Consider the following 7,614-nt stretch of genomic DNA (forward strand, 5'->3'; position numbering starts at 1 on the left):
CACAACCCACCCTTCCTTTTCATTATCATGTGCAATCCACCTCGGGGAAAATTGATTTTTGAAATTGGAAAATGATTATGCTTATTTTAAGAGGATAAATACGAGACCCGATAAAAATTTGATGATGATAAGTGAGAATAATGATAGAATCTTGGATAAGGTGAAAGTTTTTACCAAAAATGATTTAGGGATTTATTCACGTGTATATATATATATATATAAAGATATTAGAAATATCATGACTTACACATCAAGGGTGTTTAATAAACAACATCTAACATATTACATTAAAATAATACATACTTATATAACTATATTAACAATAACTTTAAATCAATTATTACATTCTCCTTTATGTTTTATTTGAAACTATACCAAAAAGGAAATTTTAGAATTCTTTTGAAAGAGAATTCCTATAAATCAATCAAATTAAGTTGTTTACTTAGGATTATAATTTTATATTATTAAAAAATTGAAAATAAATAAAAATAATTAACACAATGTATATATAAAGAGAATTAAATAACTTCTTATATGGTAGCTTTCATTAAAAGTATTATGAATCAATTAAATAAAATTTATTTAGAACTTAAATTTTATTATGTTAAAAAATTGTTAAAATAAAAATAATATTGTGATATAAACATAATAATACCAAAATTCAAAAATAAATATTTTATTTTAGTATTTTTCAAGACCAAAAATATCTCATGAATATCCCTAAAATCAAGTAAACGCTACTAAACATCTCATCACAATTAAACAAATTGCTCTCAACAAATTAATAATTGATTTTGCAAAACAACATCTCTTCACAATAGACTATTCAAAACTCAATTAATGACATGAATTGATGTGACTCAAAAACTAAAAATAATTTAGATTACCGAGCCTGATTTTGAGTTCAGATTTTTTTTTCTTTTCCAATTGTAAAAATAATTCGCTTACAATTTTGTTAAAAGAGCTTTAAAATTTTAATTTTATTATATTTTAAAATAAAATATCTTTCAATAAATCAATAGGAAGCTAACATCAATCAATTAGGTTATGCTTAGTTTCTGTTCTCAAAAATAGGTCTTTCTTCATGAGAATAAAAAAATATGAGAACAAATTTTGTTGTTAATTATTAGAAAAACATGATGTTGCTTGAGAGTATATTTTAATTATTTTTAAGTTCCAAACAGAACCTTGACTGTACATCAATAATGTGAAGTCTCCGTTCTTACAAATATTTGACCATCAGTGACCCAAGCAAAATTTCTAATGGATTGAGTCCATAAAGAAAGCCCAGCAGGTCCATATGGAAATCGGAAAAACCGAATGATGGGTGGGGTTTGGATGGGCCATGGCACATATGCAAAGCCCAATTTTACCAATAGGTAAATAGGAAGAAAAGTTGAAAAAAGAGGGGTAGAATGGGCCTAGCCTCAACATGGAAAATGGGTCGTATATTTTTTTATTTTTTGCCAATAATCAAATACAAGAAATTTTTCTATATATTATTTAAACCTTTTTTCCTTTACTTAATTTCTATTTTTAGGTTTGATTTAGAATAAGAGTAAAAATGAAAATATTAAAATTTTGAATAAGTATTTTTTTTTACCTCTTTTTTCTTTCCCATAAAACTATTATCCAAATATACTTTTCATCATGGCATATTTTCTTCAACTTTTCATTTTATAGGCGAAATTTTTATTTCATTATGGATTCTTTTAGGTTCATCTGTTTCTATGGAAGTTTTCCTTTGGTTCATTTGTTTTTTTTTTTTTTTCTAATAATTTGTCTATTTTGTGAAATGATCAAAGAAAAGTGGCAAGAAATTTGTAATTTTAAGATTTAATCAAATATTTACTATTTTATATTAAACTATACATTGTATTAAATTATGTTATTTATTTTTTTGTAAATCCAAATATTTACCAATTTCAAATTAAAATGTATAACATGTTATTTATTTTTTTTCATAAATTTAATATTAGTTCATTGTGATTAATATTGTGTTAGTAATTCACGAAATAATATAGATATTTTTTTCATAGAAGATATTATTGTTTTTTTATATTTGTTTAATTCTAATAATAAGTTTTTTTGATATTTTAATTAGATACCAAAACATTTATGCTTAATTCATATAATAAGCATATATTTTAATTCAATTATTTTGACAATTAGAGAATAAAACTCAATGGGTAATTCAAAGAAAAATTAAGGACGAAAAAACTTATACTCGCACTGTAGAGTCCTCTAGTAGAAGAGGACTCTTCAAAAATTAGCGTATGCCACTAAATGTGGAGAGCACACGGTATTCTTTAGTAAAAGGCGAAAGAATAGTTCGCTTTGTGCCCACCACGTGGCTGCGTGGTTTGAAAGATTGGGTTAGAACATGTTATATAGGAATATGATAATGGAGTGAATTCTACTAATGTTCGATGTGGGATTCTCCTTTCTCTTAAGAGCCACAGGCCAGAAGAAATGCTACTGGGCCTACATGACCAAGCCCATTTTGTGTTTGCTTTCAAATAATTGAGATCGATATGAGATTGAAGCTAAGGGCCAGTCATCGATCAAAGGCACTCTCCACATCAGGATTCCCCACCTACTTTATCAAGTTTCACATTCAAATATATCATTGGGACGGTGTTTGTGGGTTCTTTTGGCTTTAAATTTACATTAAATTCCAAAGCCAATACATTGAATTTGTGGAAATTGTAGCAATCTGGCTTTCATGGGGCCTATACCCAATTCAATGTTGACTTGCTTTTCCAAGGAAACACACCTTGTTTAACGTCTAAAATTAGCTCAATTGAATGTTGAAGGTTTCTGAGTCAGCCATGAAAGCTTCTTTCAAAACTTAATTAATGACATGAATAATTGGGCTTGATGCGAACATGACGCCAAAACTAAAAATAATTAAGATTACTAATCCCGATTTTGAGTATTGGTTTATTTTCCAATTATAAAATAATTCACTTCCAATTTTGTTAACGAGTTTAAAATCTTAATTCTGTTATTTTTAAAATAAAATATGTTTCAATAAATCAATATTCAGCTAATATCAATAAATTAGGTTATGTTTATGAAATGTTTTCAAAACTAGTTTTAATTTTCGAGAAAAAAAATCTGAAAACATTTGTTATTATCAATTGTTTGTAAAACAGGTTTTTGAAAATTGTTATGAAAATATAATGTTGTATGAGAGTATTTTTTTAAAAAAAATTTAATCATTTTTATTTTTTTTAAGAAGTTGTTTTGAAAATAATTATATAAAATAAAAAATGATAAAAAATAAAAAATAAAACACTATAAATAAAAGTTATTTCTAATAAACATTTGAAAAAAAAAACCAAGTTAAAAATATTTCAAATTTATAAATCTTCTTTTGTTTTAGAAACATTAGAGAAACGTTTTCTAAAATTATTTTCAAAAACATTTCCAAATAGAATCCGTGACTGTCCATAACTGGTATCAAGCCTCAATTCTTGAAAGTATTCGGCCATCAGTGACCCAAGCAAAATTTCTAATGGAATGGATCTATGTAGAAATAGACGTTAAAAAATGTGTTGCCCAGTGGGTCCATATGGATGGGCTGGGCTTGGATGGGCCATGGCCTGCACATAAGCAAAACCCATTTTTACCGATTGATAAATGGGAAGAACACTTGAAAAAAGAGTAGAATAAGTCTGACTTCAACAAGAAAAATGATTTCTTTTTTTAAAAAAAAAAATTCTTTGGAAATTTATTCTTTTTCTTCTTTTTTTTTCTTTTTATATATATTTAAATTTTTTTTTTCCTTTACTTACTTTCTATATTTATAATATTTTCTTATCATATATTACGGTTGAACCATTCTTGATTCAAATAAAAGTTAAAAATAAAATAAAATAAAATATTTCATAATTAGTTTTTTTACCTCTTTGTTCTTTCCCATAGAACTATTATCCAAATACACGCCCATTGTACTTTTTATCATGGCATATCTTCTTCAACTTCTCAAAATTTTATTTTTAATATTTACACTATTTCAAATAAAGTTTTAACATGGAGATATAATAATTTAAAAGAGAGTACACGACGTTTCCTAAAATCATTATATACTTATATTTACAGATGAGAAAAAAATCATTATACTATTAGTTTCCTAAATCATTCTATATTTTTTCACTTCTTATATCTACATCTCACTAATCTATAATATTTATAAATATATTTTTAATACTTTTATATTTTGTATTCTCTTTGACATTTTTAGAAATTTTTATCCTTACCTTTAATACCAATTTACCTTCAACTAAAATTCATTTTGTTTAAACTTTATTCTTTTTAACTTTTCTAGAAATCATCATCCTTAGTTTTTAATACTAGTTTTCGGAAACTTTAATACAAACAATGTTAATTTAAGAACACAAGAATAAAACAATTCACATAAAAAGTACATGAGATTTTGAGTAATTTGGTCAATCACCGAGTCAATCATTATTTCTTACGTCTCTATACATCTTATATAATCTTTATATACAATATTTTTTATAATACTAATCAATAATTTGATACATTTTCCGACCATGCATTTATTATTTTTTTTAACAACTTTTATTTCTATTTTGTGAAATGACTAAAGAAAAGTGATGTAAATTTGGTAATTTTAAGATTTAATGAAATATTTACTATTTTATATTAAAATATACACTTAGTTAGTTTTTGATAAAACCAAAACATCTACCGATTTAAAATTAAAATGTATAATTGTTCTATATTATGTTATTTAAGTTATAATTTATTTAATATTAGTTCAGTGTGATTGATATTGTGTCACTCATTCACGCAATACTAACATTGACATTTTTCACAAAAGATATTTTTTTTTTGTAAAATTTTTTCATTGAAGATATTATTGCTTTTTTATATATCTTTTAATTTTAATTAATTGTCAAATAATTTATGCTTAATTCTAATAATAAAACAAGCATATAATATGAATTAATTAAAGGCGTAAATATTAAGATACTAAAAAAGTGTGTTTGATAGTAATTTTATGATGTGCTTCTAATATTTTTAACATTTGAAAATTTTTATCTTTCAAGTATTAAAAATATTAGAAATACTTTCTAAAATTATTATTTATAATGTGTTTGACAGTGATTTTAGAAAATATTTTTAGATGTTTTAAGACTTAAAAATTTTTAGCTTATAAGTATTAAAAAAAAAATAGAAACACTTCCTAAAATCACTACCAAATATTATCGAATATGCATTTGACAGTGATTTTAAGAAGTGTTTTTAACCTTTCGAATACTTTAAAATATTTATTTTTCAATCATTGAAAATGGTATAAACACTTCCAAAATCACTAAAAACACATTCAAATTATCAAGTTTACCCTATATTTTATAAATTGTATCATATACATGTATTAAAGATAAAAATTATAAAGTTTATCCTATATTTTATTAATTGTGTCATGTACTTGTATTAAAAATAATAACTGTTATCCTTAATACGGTGGAGTCTATTTTAATTCTCAAAATTTGCTAATGGAATCATGGTGATTTAATGAAAAATTAAGGACTAATGATATATTAAATCATGGAGATTTAATGAAAAATAAAGGACTAATGATACAATATTAATGTAGTAAATATTCATATAATTTCTGCTAAAAAGGGGGCCAAAATAAAAATTTTATAATTGCATTGTAAAGCCCTCAAGATTAGAAGAGGGCTCTTCAAAAATTAGCGTATGCCACTTAGTGTGGAGAGCACACGGTATTCTTTAGTAAAAGGCGAAAGAATAGTTCGCTTTGTGCTCACCACGTGACTGCGTGCTTAAGAAGATTGATTACAAGATATTATATAGAAATATCATAGTGGTGTGAATTCTACTAACATTCGATGTGGGACTCTCCTTTTTCTTAAGACACACAGGCCAGAAGCTCAGGACCAAATCAGGATTCCTCACCCACTTTGATAAGCGTCACGTTCAAGTATATAATTGGGATGGTGTTTTGGTTTCTTTTGCCTTTGAATTTAGTAATTTACATTCAATTCCAAAGCCAATCCGGCTCTGATGGGGCTTACTGCTTACACCCAATTCAACATTGACTTGCTTTCTTCATCTGACTTGCTTTTCCAAGAGAAAGACACCTTGTTTAACATGTAAAATCAGCTTGATTGAATGTTGAAGGGTTTCCGAGTCCGCCATGAAAACTTCTTTCAAAATACCTTCATAAAAGATTATCTCTTCATGGGATACATGAATTTTTAAAAGCATGAAACTTTTTGTAAAAAACTAATTTGTAGAATCTGACCAATGGTTTATAAACCTTTTGTTTAGGAATTTCAAGAAAAGAAGTAAATGTTTTATTGGCACCCATTAATTTCCATGGAGATTAAATCGTAAAAGCATCCCTGATGAATTTAAACCATTTTTGTAGCGAACTTGACCAAAATGCTTTTAGTTAGTAACATTTTTTGAAAGTGATTTTTGAAGAATTATCTACCAAAGCCCATTTTTACCAATGGGTAAATGGGAAGAACAGTTGAAAAAAGAGAAGTAGAATGGGTCTGGCCTTAACCTGAAAAATGGGGTTATAGTAACCGTGAGTATTAAATATATATAATATATATTTAAATATTAAATGTATATAATTTGTCAATTTACTTCACAAGATAATAAGTGCTATTTTTTCTCCCAGTAATAATCTCTAACAACAAAACTCCAAAGCTATAGGCATCGGATTTTATTGAAAATAACCCTTCCATCGCATACTCAGGTGACATGTAACCACTGTAATAGCAAATAAAACAAACTATTAAGACATGTTAACTAATATGTTTCTTTGGCATCTCAAACATAACATGTACTATGTTCCAACCACTCGACTTGTGTTTCCTTCAATTTGGTCTCCTCCAAATATTCTAGCCATGCCAAAATCTGAAATTTTTGGAAGCATTTCAGCATCTAGTAGAACATTGCTTGCTTTTAGATCTCTATGTATGATTCTTAATCTAGAGTCCTCGTGAAGATATAAGATTCCTCGAGCAATTTCCATAATAATTTCAAAGCATATTCTCCAATCTAACAATGACTTCTTTGTTTCATCTAACCCAAAGATATATAAAATATCAATCAACAAAACAATGTTACGATATACTAAGAATGATTTTTATTAGGCAAATAATTTCACCAAGTGATTATGCAAGAACCTTAAAAGATAAAAGAAATGGAAATGGCAGAAAAGAAATGGTACATACCAAAAATGAAAGAGTCTAAACTTTTGTTTGACAAGTACTCATAGACTAACATCTTCTCTTCTTCTTGAATGCAACAACCCAAAAGCCTCACAAGATTCACATGCTGGAGTTTTGCAATAAGTGTTACTTCATTCTTAAAGAGAAGTAGAATCGTCGACTCTTGAAAAGACGATTTCCCATTAAAAAAATTCATATTTTTAAAAAAAAAATTAAAAAAAAAAATCCCAAATTAAAAAAAAAAATCCCCAAAAGTATACGATTTCCGGGTTATTGAACTCCTAAATTCATTCCGATTGGGGAATAATAAAAGATGTTATTAACTTCAAGTTATCCCAATATTTATAGCTAAAGCCTTACTAGATAG

At 26.2% G+C, this 7,614-nt stretch overlaps 2 non-coding genes across 2 annotated transcripts; both read right to left on the minus strand.

Moving 5' to 3' along the window:
- Positions 1 to 2,238: 2,238 nt before the first annotated feature.
- Positions 2,239 to 2,356, minus strand: LOC117917189. The gene has a single exon (XR_004651652.1). It is a non-coding gene; the product is annotated as a U5 spliceosomal RNA (small nuclear RNA).
- A 3,340-nt stretch (positions 2,357 to 5,696) lies between these two features.
- Positions 5,697 to 5,816, minus strand: LOC117917162. The gene has a single exon (XR_004651629.1). It is a non-coding gene; the product is annotated as a U5 spliceosomal RNA (small nuclear RNA).
- Between the last annotated feature and the right edge of the window lie 1,798 nt (positions 5,817 to 7,614).

Source organism: Vitis riparia, chromosome 6 (assembly GCF_004353265.1).
Source record: "Vitis riparia cultivar Riparia Gloire de Montpellier isolate 1030 chromosome 6, EGFV_Vit.rip_1.0, whole genome shotgun sequence".
In the NCBI taxonomy this organism is placed as follows: domain Eukaryota; kingdom Viridiplantae; phylum Streptophyta; class Magnoliopsida; order Vitales; family Vitaceae; genus Vitis; species Vitis riparia.